This window comes from Schistocerca piceifrons, chromosome X (genome assembly GCF_021461385.2).
Source record: "Schistocerca piceifrons isolate TAMUIC-IGC-003096 chromosome X, iqSchPice1.1, whole genome shotgun sequence".
NCBI lineage: Eukaryota > Metazoa > Arthropoda > Insecta > Orthoptera > Acrididae > Schistocerca > Schistocerca piceifrons.
In genome coordinates this window covers 703,052,615-703,073,851 of record NC_060149.1, presented here as the reverse complement: position 1 = coordinate 703,073,851, position 21,237 = coordinate 703,052,615, and the positions used below count along the sequence as shown (strand labels likewise).

Genomic DNA, 21,237 nt, shown 5'->3' with positions numbered 1-21,237 from the left:
TAAGTGTAGTTTTGGATAAATAGAAACGTGTGCAGTGGGCACAGACACACTCTCCTCGATGTAACTTCGTACATGTTTACATCGTCAGGTATGTCAGTGATTACTGTTGCAGTTCTCTATAACAGCTAGTGTATTAGTGGTTTTTTTTTCATGTTTAGTTTTGTTACTGGACCTGGTAGTGCATATAATGAGTGTGAAAAGCACCAGATGTTGTCTGATCACCATGAAGGACAGAGATTCTACGTACTTGAGAGAGAAATCATTATCAGTACCTAACTGAGTTTGTAAGGGTGTTCATTGTGGGACTCTAGTTGACCAGCTGATGAAATCGTGCAATATCCAGTTTTTTGGGGCACATAACAGTGTATTGAGCTTGGACTGCATGCAAATGTGAGGGCAGATATCCTCATCAAGGTTCTGGTGGAATACATCTGACCACTACATGGGAGGATTGCCATATTGTGCACAAGGCTCATTGTAACCCTTTCACATCCACACCTGCCATGCGAGAACAGGTAATGGACTCCCTGCAGAATTGTGTGTGATCCTCCACCATTCGTTGGAGACTAACAGCAGACCATCGCATGCATAAGCCGCCATTAACACAACACCACAAACAATAGCATTTGGTACTGGTGCCGTGATGAGGAAGTGTAGATTTGTGATGAATGGCATTGCATTATGGTCAGCAATGATCCGTAGTTCTGCACAAACCCGGATGACGATTGGAGATGATAACAGCTACTCATGGAGAGATCCCATTCTTCCAGTGTTTCGGAGAGGCACAGCAGAGTTGCTCCATTTCTCATTGTGTAGGGAGTCACAGAGCATGGCTTCATGTCACAGCTGGTAGTGATTGAGGCAACTCTGATGGCACAACAGTATATAATGGATATATTGCTTCCTCACGTGTTACCTCTCATGTGGCAATATATTGGTTCAATTTTTTGATAGAACAGTGCTTGTCCACACATGGCAAGTCTGCGTGTGAAATGTGTTTGTGGTGCTGATGTGTTACTGTGGCCAGCAAGATTCCCAGTCTATTATAGAACATATGTGGGGCCATCTCAAATGGCAATTCCACTCTAGTGCGCCAGTCCAGGATATCAAGGATAAGTGATAATTTGTGGGCCACTTTGCCTCAAGGGACAATACAATGTCTTTGACACACTTTCTGACTGAAGTTTTGTATACATTCAGGCCAGAGGGGGTACATCATACTGTTAAATGGGCTCATAATGATATGTTCTTTTTAAATATCACTGGTCCTTGTAATCATTGAAATAACATCAATAATCTCTCAACCCATCAAGTGTCATTTCCTTTCCTCCCCTTCTGGATGCTTCACGAACTTTGCAACAAATCTACAAGAAAAGTAACTTAATGACAAATATGTAATTCATTTCTAAAATCCTTGATCACTTTCTTTGATAACTCTTTCACATTAAAAGTTGCAGGTAGGTACACAACATAAATCAGCAGCCAGTTAAGATAACTAATAGCATTATAATATTACGTAGAAAGAAACATGAGCTGTGTACTAATATGTAGAACAGTCACAGCCCACTTACAGAAAGTCACTACAAACAAAACTACAGAGTGCTGAAGAATGTCATCAAATAAGGTAAAACAATGCATTACACCAAGAGAACAGAAAGTGGTTAGAACAAAATTAAAATTACATTGCCAATTGTGAAGGAGGCATAAGGGCTGAATCTCAGTGCTAAACAATTTACACATCTCTTATGTGAGAATGGAAAGATCAGTACCCTCCAGAGGTATGTACAACATTTAATAATCACTTCTTGTCAGTAACTGGCAAGTTGTTCAGAAATTTATTGCTGCAGGTAAATATGCAGTACTCTTAAAATCCGGCAGTCTTCCTTATGTATAATGAAGCAATCTGAGTTCTGGGGATTGCCCCAGTATATATTTCTTCTCATCTTTTATTAGTCCATGTCCTCGTCCTCCTCCCCCTTTCCCCCTCCCACATATCATCCTGTGCATCTCCTCCCCATGTCCTCCAGCCCCACCCTCAGTGTGCTTCCATTTGCCCCCTGCTTCCTTTTTCCTTATTCTGTTCCTTTCTTCCTCCTACCCCCACCCCCTCTCTGTCCATTTCTCCCTTCCCTGTGTGTCCATCTTCTCCTCCCCTTCTGTCTCCACTTCATCTCCCACTTGCCACTAGGACATTGCTGGCTCTTACCCTCACAGTATTTCTTTCCAGATAGTAAGTAAATATGTGTACCAGGTTTTGTTGAAATCCATCCAGTGATATAGGAGGTGGTTTTTACCCTTGGCTTTGCCTTTGTACACACTTGTCAGGTATAATTAAGATATTCCACTCATATGTGTAAATGTATTTCACCTTTTATCTCCCCTGCAGTTTTGTTGTCACGCAGCTCAATTTGTATTGTCTCCTTAGCAAACTGGAGACAAAGCCCAAGCATACATTGGACCACAGCTTTGTGTTGAAAAGACCACACCTAAATATAGGTCAGGTTACTATTTCCTCTATGCACAAGCCACCTTTTGCTTGAAAACGGAATTATTTTGCATGAAATCAATCTACAGGCATCTTGGTACCTATCCCTTGGCTGGTAGTACCTTCTGTTGTCAGTTTCTAGAAATATTTTGAAACAAACATTAGTGAATGTAACAGCTGTTACCACAAATGAGTGAGCCAGTATGATAGCATTAGCATAATTTCATGCTTGTACTCATCAGGTTTCACAGTGTGCTGTAATTCTGCTACAAATATGTCAAGTTTGTTGAGAGAGAGAGAGAAATTTTGGAAGCTCAAGAGGAAGAGATTGCTCAGTAACTCACCCCTCACTTTTTTCTTTGGAGGATAATTATATTTTCTGTCATCATTATTTTAAAGTTTTTAATCTGTCAAATAAATAAAGTAAATAGGAAAGATAGATCTTGAAGCTTGGTCCTTTTTTAGTGTGTATTAATCTTAAGATACACCAGTTACATATGTGCAGGTAATGCTTTAAATAACGGCATAAACAGCCGGTTCCTTAGGCCCAATTTTTTTCTAAGTGGCCAGTCTCCAAAGCAATAACATTATGCTGATAGATTCAATGGGATATGTGGATACTGTCTGTGAAATTTATTATGAATAGTGTTCGTAGTATACAAGTGACAAAGGAAAGTCATGTCTGATGCGACAGTTTTACTACTACATGAACAGCGAAAATGTAGTAAGTGTAACATTTTCCTTCTTCATTTTGTGCATGTCTCTACATGATCTCATTCTGTAATACTGGATGAATATAGTCTGCCTATTTGCACCTTGTGAGGTACAATAATTTTTTACCCTCACCCATTTCAGTGGAATGTGGGTCTTACGCAACAGTGGTTCTTTCCGTACAGTAAATAAAAATTGTACGAAGTTTGGTTGAAATCAATCCAGTGGTTTATTGGTTTATGAGGAGATGTGGAGTGTATTCATTCTCTCTCTCTCTCTCTCTCTCTCTCTCTCTCTCTCTATCTCATAATATTTGTGGATATCAGGTATGATTATGAAGATTAAGTGTGCCCTTTGTTAGTTCTGTAGTGAGTCACATGTGTAGCGTGCCTTTCAGGTGTTGGTAGTTCCCTGCCAGATTGAAATAATTAGTGAAACCTCTTTATAAAAAGGGATAAAGATAATGTAGGGAATTACTTACCAGTTACAGAAGTATTTGAGAAAGCAACTGTAAGAAACTAGTTGCACATTTGAGTTCACACAATTTTTTTTTTTATTTTTTTATTTATTTTTTTTTTTTGCAAGATTTAATAATTTGACTTCAGGAAAGGAGTAGCCACAGAAAATGCTATTTCTTCTTTCATGTGTGAGGCAGTAGCAGAACTGAACAATAAGTTGAGGACAGTAGATATTTTCTTCTATTTAACACAAGCTTTTGATTGTGTGGACCATGTAGTACTTTCGCGTAAGTTCAAACATTGTGGGATTATATTAGAAGCCCAGGATATATGTATTTTATCTTCCAGATGACACGTGATGTTACGGAAGATATGGAATGTAAATGATCTAGTAGGGTAGTTGGTAATATCAAAAAGTGACATTTGGAGGACAGATAAATACTTCACTACAACAGGAGACAATCCATGCAGTTTCTGACATAGAACTCACATCAAAACTAAATTTTATTGTATCTGGGTTTTCAAACAGGTAAAGAAGCCAACCATTTTAAATTCCTTGAACTGAGGATAGATTAAGAGCTTACTTAAGAGTGTCTTTCAAGGTTTCGCACTCAAAAGGAATGCTGCTATCTTCATTACAAGAATGATCTCTTCTATCTCTTGACAGTGAAACGAAAAGGCTTGTTCACATGAATATGTCTTCTTCTAGGGGAACAGCTCCTTGACACCTGTACTGCGGGACTGAGACAAGCTGGCAGTGGCTTCGTTGTGCTCTGGGGAACATTCGTTCACTGGAGCTTGTACAAGGCACCACAATGGCCAAGGAGTGTTGTACGTTGGTTAGAGACCATGTACAACCTTTAGAGATAATCATGTTTCCTGAGGGAAGTGGCATTTTTGAAAAGATAATGCACCATGTCACAAGGCCAAGAGCGTGATGGATTGGTTCGAGGAATGCATTGGCGAGCTCCAGTTGATGTGCTGGTCTCCTGATTCAACAGATCTGAATGCAATCGAACACATCTGGGATGTGATTGAAAGTAGTGTCAGTAGTGTCAGAGTTTATTGCCCCCTCCCCCCCCCCCCCTGGAAATTACAGGAATTACGTTATGTGTGTGTGCGGATATGGTGCCAACTCCCTCCAACAACGTGCCTGGGCCTCATTGCTTCCATGTGCCATGATGTGTCACCACTGCTATCCGTGTCAGAACTGGACATGTTGGCTATTCTGCAGGTGGTTGTAATGTTGTGGCTGATCAGTTTATTTTGGGGCAACTCTGTGCACTTACCACAAATGTTGTTAGCCCAGAAAAGGGTAGTTATGCAGACCTGTGGAGTCAGTTTGCAAAAATTGTGTGGACTGTTGAATTCTAACTCTGCAATCCTAGTATAAATAAACAATCGTGGGATTTTTTTATCATCAGTACTGACTCATTCAGAAGAAATTGCAACCTTCATTCAGTGGACACTAGATGAAAAAATAGTTTGCATTTCCTTATAAGCATTGTAGAGTGAGGTGTAGACTATTAAGCAGGTTTAATTTTCAGTACGCTTCCAGTAGCTGTGTAAAACTACTTCATGAACCTAAAGTCTTCAGATAGAAGTTGAAAGGTTTCCTTTGTGACTCACTTGTCCTGTTCTGTAAAAGATTTTATCGTATAACCCAAAATGTTGTTCTGTATTTTTTATTTGTCTACTCACTCACATTTTTGTGTTTTATTCTTTTGTTGATAGATCTTTCTAATCAGTATTCTGTAAATTGCTGACAGACTCATTCCATACAAAGTGTCTTTGGCTTACATGGTCCCAAAAAACGTGATAGATAGATAGATAGATAGATAGAAAAATGCATCTTCAGCTGTCAAGTGTACCCTGAACAAACACTAGAAATGTACTGCCATTTTAAGCTATAATTTCTCTTACAGTGTTGTATAAGGATGATTTTGTCCGCCTGTTGTCATGCTAGTCAGTGCCACATGCACTGATGATAAGCAGAATGTGCTCTTACCGCAGAACATGACATATTCATCTCTCAAATTGTATCTCTTGAGTCATCAGAAATGTGGTGCATGAAGTTGAGGTGCGAGCAGAAGTGAGACAAACTGTAACCACACCTGTAGCTCAGTTTCCAAAAAGTGGTTCCTTGAGGTACTAGCCTATACTCCAGATCCAGAATTAATCCTAAATAGGACTGTAGTCTTAGTGGGATTGACAGTGGCTGCCTAGGTGATAAGTTATTTGAGATGTGAATAGTATGCACTGTCATATGGCGCAAGGATGACAAGCATACGTACCTTTCTTGGACTACCAACACAAACTTTTGTACAGTGTTGACACTTTGTTCTACATATTAGACAGTTTTAAAGGACCTCTCAGCCTACTACAGACCCATAGTTGCATATGTTGATGTTGTGCTGATAGGTATCTGATGTCTACTAATCACATACAGTGTTTAAATCAGTCCACTCATTTGACAAGTCTCACATGCTTGGTACATAGTTCATACTCTGTCAGCAGTATGATCCATTACTTACACTGCTCTGTATTATTGCCCCCATGTAAATATGTTGTTCAGAATGAACAAATATGTTGTTGTTATATCATTTGTGTAGAACTGTTCATTTTCCATGTCTGCAAAAATTTCAGATTTGTGTGTTTGTTTACTGATGAAAAAGAATATTGGTTGCTCATTTATTCTCTAAATTCTACATTCAGAATATTTCAAATGACAGTTGCATTTCTTCTGATCATCTTCTTTTATAATTCAAAGAAAACAAGTCATTGCCGTTATGGACATATTTGATTTACAAATTGCGTTAGGATAAATATGCTGCAGTTTCTAAATTTGGTTTGTGTAGAATTTCTGACACCACCATCTTTTGTATAAATATTGGGGAAGATGCTCTGTTTCTGAAGATTTAGGGAGTGATGTTACAGAAGCTGTAACTGAGGTGGGTGCCTGGGAGCTTGGAGTAGCAGGAGTAAACAGTGAATTCACTATTCTAATTGTGGAAGACAATTGTGTTATTTTACCATTCGTACAAGGTGAGTCATGTTGGTTTGTTTCCAGATAGTTTCCTTTTCTGATTAAGTATAGCTTCATCAGGATGACTCAGCCCACACTAATTCCAGCCAGTAGATGCAATAAGTAAAAGGATATTGCCAGTAACGCTGTCCCATAATATATTACACATGGTCAATGGGGGATCCATCTGATGATCATGCTGTCTAATAGTCGAAGAACATCTTGTAAAACACACTGGTTACTGTGAGTAGCATGCACGCAGCTGTTTCCCTGAAATCGTAGGAATGGCAACGTATTGGGATGGCTAATGATTTGCTTCCATCCATCCATCCCTCCAGGATAAAGAATAAAAAGCTGAGTTAGAAAGTCAGTTGTTCCTTCCAGTTACTTTATCTGCAACAGTTTTACAAAACTGCATTTTTGTAACTACTTGATCATTAGATTTCCCATATTTTGTAACTCGTGATCAAATTGTATATATAATGATTGCTTGTTAAAAATTGTGCAGGTTGTGTAATTAGGGATAAGAGAAATATGGCTGAGAAAGCAATGTGCAATGCATCACATTTACTTTGCTTCAAGGTGGTTGATGGGCTTACTTTTGTGAGGTTATTCGATATTCAATATGAAAACTTCGGGAAAAAGGTTGCTGCAGCTAGCAACCTAGAGATAAGGTAAGAGTGGTGTGCTTATCTTGTTCTGTTACCCGAACAAACATGAGGAGAGTGAGGAGTGCTGGAGAAAACTGTGTTGCATAATTTTCTGTTTTACACATTGATGTAACTGCTCTTCAAATAGGCAGGTCAGTAAGTGCAGGCAGGTGTGTTGGAGTTTGCCTATTATTATTTTCAAAATAAACCGGGAGAACTGGCAGAAACACCAGCTCTAAGGGCAGCCACAACGTAAGCATTTCCTGAAAGTCTTGAATATATCATTCCAAACACTACTGGGAAAGTACATTAGAAAATGTCATCATTGAATTGTTTAAGACACTGTGTCAATGCCTGAAACTTAAAAGGGAATATGATGAGAATGGAAGTTTCTGAAATAAAGTAATTTGCATTGTCGTCATAAAATTTGAGTGTGAAACTCGTATGTCATTACATGGGTAAGATAAAGATTTTTAGTATTTCAGAAAATGCTGATCATTCACAAAAAGTACTTTTGAGAATTACCAAAGTCAGATAAATCAAATATTCTGCTCTGTTGAAGTAATCGGAGGATTTGATTGTTTCAAAATTGAAAGAAAATTGCTTTTCATTATTATGTACAATCACTACTATGGTGAAAAGTAACTTAGTTTCAAAATTCTGTTTCATTGAAGGATGGGTATTCTTGCTTTGGATTTGTGATGTTTACACTGAAATGTGTGGTAAGAATGTGTTGGCAAACTCTATATCTAGTGGATTGTTAGCACAGTACTATTTTAGAAAGGCTGGGTTCAAAACTTAGTCAAACTACCCTAATTAAGGTTTTCAGTGAATTGCGTAAATTACCAAAGGTAAATGATAGAATGGTCCCAGGACATAAACTTCACTTCCTGAAGTTATGACAGAACTTGGGTAGAGCATGTCTTCAATGACATCACTACCAAGGGGCAACACCAACAAAAATATCATATTGTGAGCTGCTTCCCTCTTACATGAAAACAGTGAATGGAATAATCCATATTCTGACAGTCTTTGATGAACATATTTTATAAAACAGTGTGGAATACTTTAAGCCCTCAAATTCTTGCACTTGCTTTCAAAACAAAGTGAGAGAATTATACACTTCTTGCCTCTTCCAGTTATTCAGCACAACAGTTTTGCTCCCATGTGTAATGGTGTTTGGTAATCTGATGAACTGATTGATGATGATGATGATGATGATGATGATGATGATGATGATGATGATGATCCATTGAACTACAGTAATATGGGGTGAACAGAAACTGTTTCCTACTTCAAATAGAAAAAAATTTATAATTTCAAAAAGAAATTTGAAAATAAAAATTGTATGGGATTGCACATAGGTCTCATAGACTCAACATTGTTTCTTCTTAAAATGAACATATTTTACAGTTTTGATGCATTTATTCAACAAATGAGAATACATTAGTACTTTGTGTGCATTCCTTTATTATTAATGAGCAATTGAACACCTCTTGGCATTGTTTTTGAGTCTTGAGCATGAATTTTTGGCATCTCCATTTGTAGCTTCATGACCCCATTTAAGTCTCTTTGCACTCATAGGAGGGGTGAGTTGTGCTTTTTTTGTCTAGACGATGAGCTAGAAGCCTTCCATTAATAAGCTTTCTGGAGACTGTGGAGTTATAAAGATAGACTTGAGAGTGCTCCAGAGCCTTCTTCCAAGTGGCGGAGCAGTTCTAGGTGCTTCAGTTTGGAACCGCGCGACCGCTACGGTCGCAGGTTTGAATCCTGCCCCGGGCATGGATGTGTGTGATGTCCTTAGGATAGTTAGGTTTAAGTAGTTCTAAGTTCTAGGGGACTGATGACCTCAGATGTTAAGTCCCATAGTGCTCAGAGCCATGTGAACCTTATTCCAATCTTGACTGGTAGCTCTTCTGTTGTTTTTTGTCCTCTGCACAAGTTTGCATTGAGTTCCATGGGACAGTTTGCACTTGTATCTACAGTTCCCTCAATGTGCAAGACTGAAATTAAGGACATCTTTAACCGCCTAGCAAATACGGCTTACATATTTTTCGTGAAATTTTTAACCTGTTGGCTATTTCTCACTTTGAATACTGTTCTTCGAATAACATTTTTAGAAGCAACCTTACTTGGCACAGATCACTTTTCTGACCTGTAACCAATAAATATCTGACACACAAAAGAACTACTGATAATAATTAAAATATTTATATTTTATGGCTGAAATGCAAGTAGAAATACTCACAATTTTTTTAATGATATTTTAAGCATAAAACGCTCCTTGGGTATGTCCTAGCAGAATTAAACTGCCTCCAAAACAGCTGCCTCCATGCAATCTCTGCCTCAACAATAGTTGATTGCTTAGGGAGTGCTGGCAACATTGTTATTGGCATAGTACTGCCAATAACAAAGGTAAATGTTGCCATATAGATGTAATAGTGAAAGTTTCAATATCACATGGCTGAATAATTCCAGACTGAGAGAAACTAGAAAATATCAAACTTTTCCTTTTGAGTATAATAACTTGCACGCCTCTGTAGGTCTTGTGCTTAACTTCAAGTGTATGAATAGATTTGGGGCCTAGCTCGTGCTTACGTAACATAACAACTTCATTGTTCCATTCACCACATAGAGAGGGGTGAATAGCAACTGCAGTGTTGCTCTTACTTTCTAAGTACTGGTCTTAAGTGGGAACAGGAACATGTCAAAATCTGTTTCCGATCTAAAATAGCAAGAAACGAAATTTATCTGGTTCAAAAAAAGTTTTATTTGCTACAAAAATGAAACTTATTGCATGAATTGTTGTTGTTTATTCTGTTTTCCAAATCGAATAAAGATTGTTAGATACCTAACTTCTTCATTGTAACATTAAATTGGTGAACTTGGTTTGTTTGTTAATACACTAATTCACTTACATGTTTTAAAATGATGATTTTGAATCTAAAAGTCATACCCCAGAAATTAAAATGAACGTTTTTAATCGGCCTTTTTTTTCTGAAGAAAAAAAAAAATCATAACCTTCACCTTCTAAATAACAAATTTTTCTTCCATACAATCTAAATGACTGCTCACTTTTTTGAAGTATTTAAACTACAGCATAATTGTCTGGTATATACGAAGACAGTAACTTGTTCTCGAAAGAACACTTCCTGTTGATGACTGTGCAGCTTTTCCCTGGAATAAATTATGTCTAACTGAAAACCTCAGCTGCCAACAGGTGTTGTTGATATACCTGTGGACAACTGAAAATGTGTGTCCCGACCAGGACTCAAACCCGGGATCCCCTGCTTACATGGCAGATGCTCTATCCATCTGAGCCACCGAGGACACAGATGAATAGCGCGACTGCAGGGACTTACCCTTGCACGCTTCCCGTGACACTCACATTCCCAACCGTCCACAATTCTACATACGTATTGTACCTTATAGACATTTGCCCACGCACTCATTACTCACGCATGCTTTGGCGATTCCCGTAAGAGTTTGGGCAACCTGTGCACATTCGCACAGACAAAGGTCAATGGCTGGGTAGCCTTTAACTATATATACGAAGACAGTAACTTGTTCTTGAAAGAAATGTCTATAAGGTACAATACATATGTAGAATTGTGGACGGTTGGGAATGTGAGTCTCACGGGAAGCGTGCAAGGGATAAGTCCCTGCAGTCGTGCTATTAAAACTAAAGTTTTGCTTAATGGAATTGGATCGCAAATTTGCTTATTATGTATTTCAATTTAAACAACGCAATTTAAATTGGTAATGAGGAATGAAGTTCTAAGTAAACAAATTCAACACAGTGTCCAATGTTTATCATAGAGTGAACAAAAATAAACTTAGTATTGCCAACTTTGAAGTTCACAATTTCCCTCTTACACTGATTCACTACCAACCTAGGCAAATGAAATCTGTTAATGATATTCCCATTTATCTGCTGACGTGATATCATAGAACTCCTTTTAGTAGTTCTGTTTGTATTTACCCTATCCGTATTAATAAGGTGTTATTCCAGAACCCAATACCAGTTTCAGGTTGCCTGTGTAACAGCTTGCAGGGGCGACTAGGTTTGTTTTTCAACATTTTACATAATTATTGACAGAATTTCTAAATTTAAAATGCTGTCATAATCTACTCGTTAAGAGGTGTATTGTTAAGTTAAAAGCATAACACGATCTGACTAGCATCACAGTAAGGAACTTTCTGTTTGGAGGGTAACTGACGGTGTGCAAATACTCGGATTTCATTTATCCAATATTTGAGACTGGGTGCACATAATGACCTCCAACAAACTTTGCACATAATGTCAAACCTTTACAAAACTTTTTCTACTTGACACCTCGTACAAAATGATAAAAGGAATAAAAGCTGATCACTTACTAAGCTTTAGCTGTTCATGCAGTAACACACATCAGAAATGGCGTTTTAACATAAGAGAAAATTATGGAAACTAATGCCTCCAAATTTACATGAAAACCCTTACACCTTTTGAAATACAATGAATGTTATTAACGTTCTATGTCTGTATTCTTGATGTGTACATATTTGCAGCCATCTGCCACTAGAGGGCTCTGAATTGTAGCATGTAACATGGTGGTGTGTAACTTAATTATGTCGGTGCCTGAGAAAGAGCGAGCTTAATCGGATTTTGGATTGAAAGAGTTGATCCACAAATCTAGCACCTTCTCTTTAAGCATGACGGTGCCAGACAGTGTTATGACATCTGCAACAATCCAGTGCCTTGAGTTCAGTCATCGATCATCCTCCATACATTCCTGACTTGGCCCAATCTGATTTTCATCTGTTTCAAAACTTAAAGAACACCGTCAAGTACTTCACTTTGAAAGAGGTGAGGTTGTGGCTCTGTCAGCAGTGAGACATTCAACAATGATGATATCAACAAAATTCATCTCTCATTGGGAGAAATGTGTTCTTCACCAGGGTGACTACATTTAGAAATAAAGATATAGAATGTTAAAGTTTGTTTTATTAAAAAAGCTTGAAGTTTCCATTTTAAAAAAAAAGTTGGAGAAATTACTTTTCAGCATGCCATCATATTATTTCTTTACTGCCAACTAATTTGCAACACAGTTTGCAGCTAGTATCCACTTATACCACTGAATGTACCTCCAAAATTATATCATTGTACGACACAGAGTTTGGGAGATATCTCGTAGACATTTAGATGCATGAAAACCTAGCTTTTGCTTAAAATGGAGTGCAAGTTTGTAGACTATATTCATCCAGTGTTTCGTTATGAGAGCACGTGGTGACTTCAAACAAACTTTAAGCTTGATCTCAAGTGGTTTCTGAACTTTTCTTAATTACATGCTTAACATTAGATATTTAATATATTAACTCTTTTGTAAAATAATGAGAAGTTTGAAGATGTTTCATACATGGGAGTTATATTCATTAAAGAAGTGGTGAATACTGGTTGTTTATATTCACCCAATTTTGTGGTACTCTTGTTTGCTACACCAAGTTCTTGCGCAAGAAGTTACTAGCAAATGTCGGAGCTAGAAGAGACAATGTGGGAAGTTCCGTGAGGCTTGTCACAAATGATGCTCTTGTACACAGAGAAGTCACGATGGTAGTCACTTGTAGTGAAATGCAGGAAGATCTACAGAGGACTGACATTGGTGCAGGGAGTGGCAATTTGTGCTCAAAATAAACAATTGTAATGTATTGTGTAAAAACCACAGAATGGCCCATATTATTGTATGATTACATGATTGCAAAACAATCACTGGAAGCAGTCACATTCACAAAATTTATGGGAGTACGGATATGGAGCAATCACATAAAACTAATCGCAAGTAAGACAGATGCCACACAGATTCATTGGAAGAATACCTTGGGAAAAGTTAGTCCATCAACAAAGGAGGTAGCTTACAAAACCCTCGTTTAACAATATTGTAATATTGCTAACCATTATTTGATCCATACCAGACAGGCTTGATAAGGGAAATAGCGAGTTTACAAAGAAAAGAAATGTGCTTCATCTCAGATTAATTTAGTAAACATGGCAGCATCACAGAGATATTCAACCAATCTGCTTTGAATATGGTGTGCTCAGTTTGGTAGAAACTCTTCAATCAAATCGCATAGTTGGTCTGCAATGCACAACAGTATCAAATGCCTTGCAGGAATGGAGGAACATGTCGTCTACCTGGGCACCAGTACGTACTGCCACCTGGGGCGTAGATGGACAGAGCAAGCTATGTTTCACATAATGTTTCTGGAACCCATGGTGATTCTTACAGAGAAGATTTTTAATTCCACCTAATTTTAAATTTGATATTATTAATGTACGTGCAGCCTGTAATATCTACATTTGTATTCCGCAAGCCATATTGTACTTTGTGGTTGGGGGTACTTTGTGTATCAGTGTCATTTCCTGTTGCACCCGTGAATACTTCATGGGAAGAAAGATTACTGGTAATCCTCTGTGTGGGCTCGATATCTTCAGGATCTTTTCTCAAAATATATATAGGAGGAAGGAAAATTTTACGTTGACGCTTCTAGGAACGTATGCTCTCGGAACTTTAACAGTGAATTATAATGTAATGTAAAATGTCTCTCGTGCATCATCTGCCACTGGAGTTGTTTAATTCCACTAGTTCAACATAAACTGAAATACATATGAATACTATCCATATTGGAAGAAGACATAAAATAAATTTTATCACATGAATGCACATGGAAAATATTCACACAAATATAGCTTGGACAAAATGCTATAAGTGTTACTCCAAAAGTTTTCACACAATAGACAGTTATTTCATTTTAGTTGATCCTGTGACATTATCATTTTGTTGCAGATGAGGCAATCCAGTTACAATGAAGAGTGTTGTAACTAAAACAAATGACACTCATTGTAGTACTGAGGTAAAAACTAATGTAGTCAGTGTGATAATGCTAACAGCACCTTAGGGATAATTTAAAAGTAAAATTTAACTGTTATCTTTGTTCACATATAAATACTGAGACTGCAAATAAGAGCCCATCAGTGACAACACAGAAACTTAGAAACTATTTGCGTGAACACTTGATTTCCAAACATTGTACAGCAGTCACAGTTTTTGAAGAACATCTTTGTGCCAGGCAGAGATATAGACATAGATGCCATCACATGCCTAATGTTATATGCAGGTCCAATACAGCTTCTACCACCTGTCTCATAATTGTCTTCAGATGATGCATAATTCATTATTACTGAATGTTCTTAAACAATCATGTTTCTCCTATGGTTGAAACCAAAGTCATGATTTGATTTAACTTAATGTGAGGTTGAAGTGAAATGCTGGTGACCTGATAATGAGACTGTCTCATTTAGGTCAAAATGATTCTGTTCTTTTCATGTAACTCCCTTTTGAGTCAATATACTTTGTTCAGTTTTTAGTAAATATTTTCCATCCTAATGTGTTATCTTGCAGGATTTATAAGATTGCCGTAATCTCATCGGACTGAAAATGGTTTCCAGCTGCAAATAGGCAGAAGTGTGTGTCTCATGTCCAGTAAATTGAGTGGATGATTCAACAGTGTGTACTCTTACTCTTTCTTTTTTTCTTGTTGCTAACATGATTTTGTGAGCAGGTGGATTGTCCTGATCAGATATTTTATTTATTTTCAGTCCAGGGTTCTTTACATGTATTGATTTTAATCCAGTAATACCATAAATTTTACTTAGTGCAAATTCTTGCTTATCCTCTGAACGGCAAGTAATAAAGAAATCTGTTCTTCGTCTCAGAAAACATAGTCCATATAGCCTTTCCAACAGATGAAATAAGCTTTGCCGTTTTTGGTGCATTTCTGGGTAGAAGTGGAGGACAAGCATCTCATGTACCATAACAAACTGGTGCAAAAAAAAAATAAAATGAATAAATCAATTAAGAAACATGTTAAATTCTTTTTAAAAGGTTATAAACACTGCAGATAAGTTAATTTTCACATTTGCTGCTGTTCAGCATCCATTTAATGAGGCACCCATCTTGCATACAGCTTTCTCATTCATACCATATTCTTTGATACAACTATTGTCAGTTATTTATATACATTTAAATATTGATTGTCCAGTAACATTGTGTACTTTATCCTTGTTTTTACCAGTGATGGCAAGTTTCATCTGGATAATTCTCATGTGACGTATTGACAAATTTGGAGTCAGCAGACCTCTTATTTTACTAATAGTTTAAGATTCAAAAGCAACCTCCTTAGAATACTTCACCAAATTTGAATAAACTTTTGCTGGCAGACTGTTTGAGACAAATTTTGTGATAGTGAGGTATTACAGTTTATCAATTTAAATTTTATATATATAACCTTGTCACTGAGGTAAGTGTGATTGTGATAGTTTTGTGCCAATCATATTTTTCTTCCACAAATCTTTAAATCTGAAATTATTCTTTACAATTTTCTGTCTCTTGTGTATCTACAAAACTCATATCAAAATAATCAGTTTTGTATTAGTATTTCTGGTAAATGGATGGAGTAACAGTACATATCCACTGATCAACAGAACATTGTTTACAGGACAGGCATCATATAAACAGTCAACCAAAGAACAAGTTTGGTTGCACCTTCTATTCACCATTATCATGTTGCTCTGTTTCAGTAAGTCCTGGTCACCACAGCCAGCTGTCGGTGACAATTTCAGCTGCTAACGCAACTGTTTTGATATGTGTTAGTGGGTGGGGCAGCACGTGCACTTAGTTTATCTGTGCTGTTTCCTTTTTGTTTTTTATTTTACATACCAGAATGTCTGAAGTTAGTAGCTGAAGTGAGCTGAAAAATGATAAAACCTACTTAGTACAGAGCAACCTCCCTTCCACACGTTAAAGGAAATGTATGAACATTTTTAGTTCTGAATCTTACAGATGTTTGTCACATGCATACTGTGCACACAGGTATTGTGTATCCAACAGCATGCCTTCCTTCTGTGGCTTTGTCAAGTAACTTTGTTGATTTGATCCAGGTGTAAGTGCAGTAGGAACTATGAGAATGGAATTCCTCAGAATTACATTCTTGTGTAAAACATTCTATCTTTTCTTGGTGCACCATATCGGCGTAAAACCTTAAGCTTTGGATGATCGCACCTATCTTCTTCATCAGGAGCAACAACTACAGTTCCTAGATAAGACAGTTGAGGTGATTATCGAAAGCTTGAGATTTTTCACAGATTTTGTGTGGCAAGAAAATAGAATCTTGTCCCAGATATCCATTGTAGCTGATTGTGGAAGCTGAAGAGGGATTTCTGTATTAGTGTGTTGAAATGAAAGTTTGTTTCTAAAATTATTTTTGCGTCATGCTCAATAAATGCTCCACCATGACTGTTTAAAGAGGCTCTGTTGTTACTGTCTTGTACTCAGTGCCAGGCAGCTTTTCTGTTATGTGAAAAATCACTATTTTAATCATAACTGGATTTATTTTGTTGCATGTTTATTAGGCTTCAATGAAATTTTGTGCCAATGAAATCTCAATAAGTGTTTGAAAATGAGATTGAACACTAGTGATTGACCTAATTTATATTGGTGCATTTCATAGACAAGCACTAAGACTATTAGAGCTTTTTGAGTAATCCTGAAATGTAGTGTCACAAAGTCACTGGAAAAATAAAATGGTGCTGTGTCATAGCTTTGAGTTAAATTCAAATTAAGTCTCTTGCTTGAATGTGTTTTGAGACTGTTTACATCATGAAACTCTGCCAATTAGTGCATATCTGATTAATACCAACATGGAGAAAACCTGGTGCTATGGCTGGAAGACTGAAATAACTGTAACTGAAAATAAAATGTGAGACTATTAAAAATGTTGTTGTAACAAACAAAAGTCACAAGTTCTGAATAGGATTTAAGAGTAAACTTTTTGCAATATGTATGTATTTAAAGGAATCTGTTTACAGGGCCTGTACACAAAAATTGGAGGATGGAACTGTTGCCTGTTGACAAGCTTTTGAAGAAGGATGTAATGCAGAAGGTAATGACATTCATCTTAAATAAAGACTGCATCCGGTGGTACACGTAGATTTCATAAAGAAATTAGTACAAGGCCATCATAAGTGTTTATGGCTCCATTTCATGCCTGCTTATAAATCACTTACATAAGTGATTAGAGCACTTACCTTCACCATTGATCTATATGTGAAAGGCATAGTAGAAACAGAATTCTTTCATATCAGTCACAAATACTGTCTCTTCAAACTTTGCTCACAATGTTCCTTGACAATACCATGATGATTTATGCAATATCCATGGGGTATCTGTGCATATCTGCATATGTCTGAACAGAATATTACATTCATTCATTCTACCTCTCCGCTCCCCACCTCGCCCATCCCCCATATCCCAGTATGGCTTTGTAGTTATTTCGTATAAAGTACTGGTATTTATTAGTTGGTGCAAATAGTCGTAGATCTTATCAATCGGTACGCTTAAATTTATCTTAATTTTTGTAAATTATGTTCGGTGTATCACTCTTACTGAAGTGACCAGTAAAAATTAAACATTATTGATGACTCGTAACTTATTGTCTCTTTTTTTATGGATTACACTAACTTGAATAACTTTTGAGTAAGATACCTTATTAATTTTCAGAATCGCTTGGAAACGATGGATTCCCTCCACAATTGTAAATACTCTTCATAACCCTTAGTACGAATTGACTAAAGATGATCTAGGTCAAAGCTACTATTGAATCCTCGGTACTCTGAATTTCGATTTGCGGTGTGTGCAGATAAATTATGAATAGTTGGTAGCAGGTTTTTACTGGGTACACAATACGGATTCTCCTGCAGATTTCACCGAGTGAGGTGGCGCAGTGGTTAGCACACTGGACCCGCATTCGGGAGGACGACGGTTCAATCCCGCGTCCGGCCATCCTGATTTAGGTTTTCCGTGATTTCCCTAAATCACGCCAGGCAAATGCCGGGATGGTTCCTTCGAAAGGGCATGGCCTACTTCCTTCACCGTCCTTCCCTAATCCGCTGAGACTGATAACCTCGCTGTTCGGTGTCTTCCCCCAAACAATCCAATCCAATCCTGCAGATTTCGTTTATGCCCAGTATTGTCGCTTAGACATTGTACCAAGAATAAAGTGTACATGAAGATCTGCATTATATGACTAGAGGTATTTTGTATCTGTGGGGTAGACTATTTAGTACATGACACTTTACCTCCTTACAAAAATCTGCTCCAAAAGTAGCATGGCAGCAGAGCTACATGCAATTGACTTTTGTGACCATTGTTTTTGGTGCAGTAGATCATGTGATTTGTAGTTGCTTGCTTTTTGACTTGTAAACCTAGCTAAAGTATTTCCCTTTCAACAAGAGATATGGCTCAGGATTGTAGAATCTTTATTGATGAGATGCAGTCAGTGAACAGGTGGTAACTCAGTTGGTGACTGTCAGCGAGCTTTGAATGACTTCTGTGCATTGTATTAGTGAAAAAGTCACAGGGCCATCGCCTGTTGAGAATGCATCGGAGGCCTTGTGTTATTCCTTCTGTTGCCAGTTTGGTCAATAGAGAACCATGATCTGGCACTCAAGACACTTCAGGGTTTGTTGAGTCTTTGCATAGATCTATAGTTGCCTCTCAGGAAAAGCTCTGTGAGAACTGGTCAAAACGGTAGCTCTGTACTCCAAACGGATACGTTTGAGACATTATCTCCCACTGATGATAAAGAGAGAACTAGCAGGATAATACCTCTCATTGAGCAGTTGTCACCTTTGAAGTCCAGATGAAGGGGAAGAAGGTACTGTTTGTTGATAGATGATAGTTTAGTTGACTGGTGATACCTATTAAGAAATTGGTGTTAAGAGAGCATTCTGAGTGGATTGTCCACTAGTTGGATATGTCATAATGAGAGCAATCAAGAACATGGCTTGTTGTCAGATATAGATCATTACAAATGTTGGTGCAAATAATGTCTATTGCTTGTGATCTGAGGCTATTTTTTTATTCTTTCGTAGGTCACAGGATGTAGGGGGAAACTCGGCACAGTTGTTGATTTCAGCGTCTTATGGAGGACTGACATTTGTTTGTCTGGTAGGTTAGGTGCACAACATACAGTGATAAGTAATTTTGGTGGCAGTGCATCTGAAATTCATGTGATTCTGTTTTTGACATTACTCAAAACTTGGATATCCTCAGATGAAATGACACTGATTCACAAACTACATGTTATAAAAAAAATATCAGGCTGATAGCCAGAAAATAAATTTTAACAGCACCTATGTTTGCAGAAAAGACCCAGAAAAGACCAAGAAAGTAGGCTATGATGTCCCGATCGACGAAGCTCTCCAGTCCTGATACATTTGGTACGCCTGTACCTCCTCGTACGATTGCAACTGTTAACCAGCCATTACCATGGGAGAAGGTATCATTCAGATCAATACTAAAGTTTAATCTGCAACCACAGAATACGGCGGGTCCATCCAGTAGAGAGTGCGCGGCGACAGACTTGATAGTATTCCTTTTCTTGTCGGCAGCCGATGTTGTCATTTCTACGTCTTCAATTGTTTTATATATTGTCTGTCTGCGCTGCCAAGATGCCTTACAGAAGATACCGTCATCGTGCAAGACAGACAATATATAAAACAATTGAAGACGTAGAAATGACAACATCAGCTGCCGACAAGAAAAGGAATACTATCAAGCCTGTCGCCGCGCACTCTCTACTGGATGGACCCGCCGTATTCTGTGGTTGCAGATTAAACTTTAGTATTGATCTGAATGATACCTTCTCCCATGGTAATGGCTGGTTAACAGTTGCAATCGTACGAGGAGGTACAGGCGTACCAAATGTATCAGGACTGGAGAGCTTCGTCGATCGGGAGTCATAGCTTATCAAACATATCATGTGACTGACTTGAGCACTGAGAGTTTGAGACCATTAGTAAAATATACAGAAATGTTAAACATGTGGAACATTAATTGGGAAGGTACACAGGGGATGGTGTATTTGTAGCAACAAGCAACTATAAAAGGCCCAGCAGGATAAACTGGACCACTCTCTGAAATTACTTGGGGAAGAGGAACTGGCAGCCAACATTTTACAATGTGTTGCTAAATAATACTTACTGCATTAGTAGACAGCTGCCTTGAGCAACTGGTCTCGTGACACACATGCAAGGCACATGCATGACTTTCAACAGCATGAAGTAATGCTCGCTGGACCCTGATATGAATGAAAATTATATATTCCAATGACTTTTGTATATATTGGGTAACACCTTTCAGAATATCCCTTGCTCCCTGCGACACACTAAAGTGACAGAAGTGATGGGTTACTTCATAATATCGTGTCAGACCTCCTTTCGTTCGGCATGGTGCAACAACTCTGTGTCGTGAACTCAACATGTCATTGGAAGTCCCCTGCAAAAATATTGCCTCTATAGTCATCCATAATTGCACAAGTGTTGCTGGTGCAGGAGTTTGTGCATGAACTGATCTCTCAATTGTCCCATAAACATCTGATCGGATTAATGTTGGGTGATATGGGTGGCCAAACAGTTCACTAGAACTATCTAAAATGTTCTTCAAACCAATCATAAACAGTTGTGGCCTGCAGAAATGGTGCATTGCCATCCATAAAAATTCCATCATTAAGGGACATGAATGACTGTAATTGGTCTCAAAGTAGCCATACTTCTGGAGGACCCAGTCCCTTCCACGTAAACACAGTCCTCACCATTATGGAGCCACCACCAGCTTGCATAGTGCCTTTGTTAATGACTTGGATCCAAGGTTTCATGGTGTTTGTGCCATGTTGGAACCCTACCATCGGCTCTGACCAACTGAAATCAAAAGCGATCTGACCAGGCACCGGTATTCCAGTCATCTAGTGTCCAGCTGATATGGTCTCAAGTCCAGGAGAGGCACTTCAGTCAGTGTCGTGCTGTTAGCAAAGGTA

General features: G+C 38.0%; 1 long non-coding RNA gene across 1 annotated transcript in view; it reads left to right on the top strand.

Annotated features, from left to right (window-relative positions):
- LOC124721900 overlaps nucleotides 1–21,237 on the top strand; it is a 77,283-nt gene that overhangs the window by 47,710 nt on the left and 8,336 nt on the right. The window contains exon 4 of the long non-coding RNA XR_007006402.1: nucleotides 17,231–17,304. This is a non-coding gene — a long non-coding RNA (uncharacterized LOC124721900). The remainder of the gene's footprint in view (nucleotides 1–17,230; nucleotides 17,305–21,237) is intronic.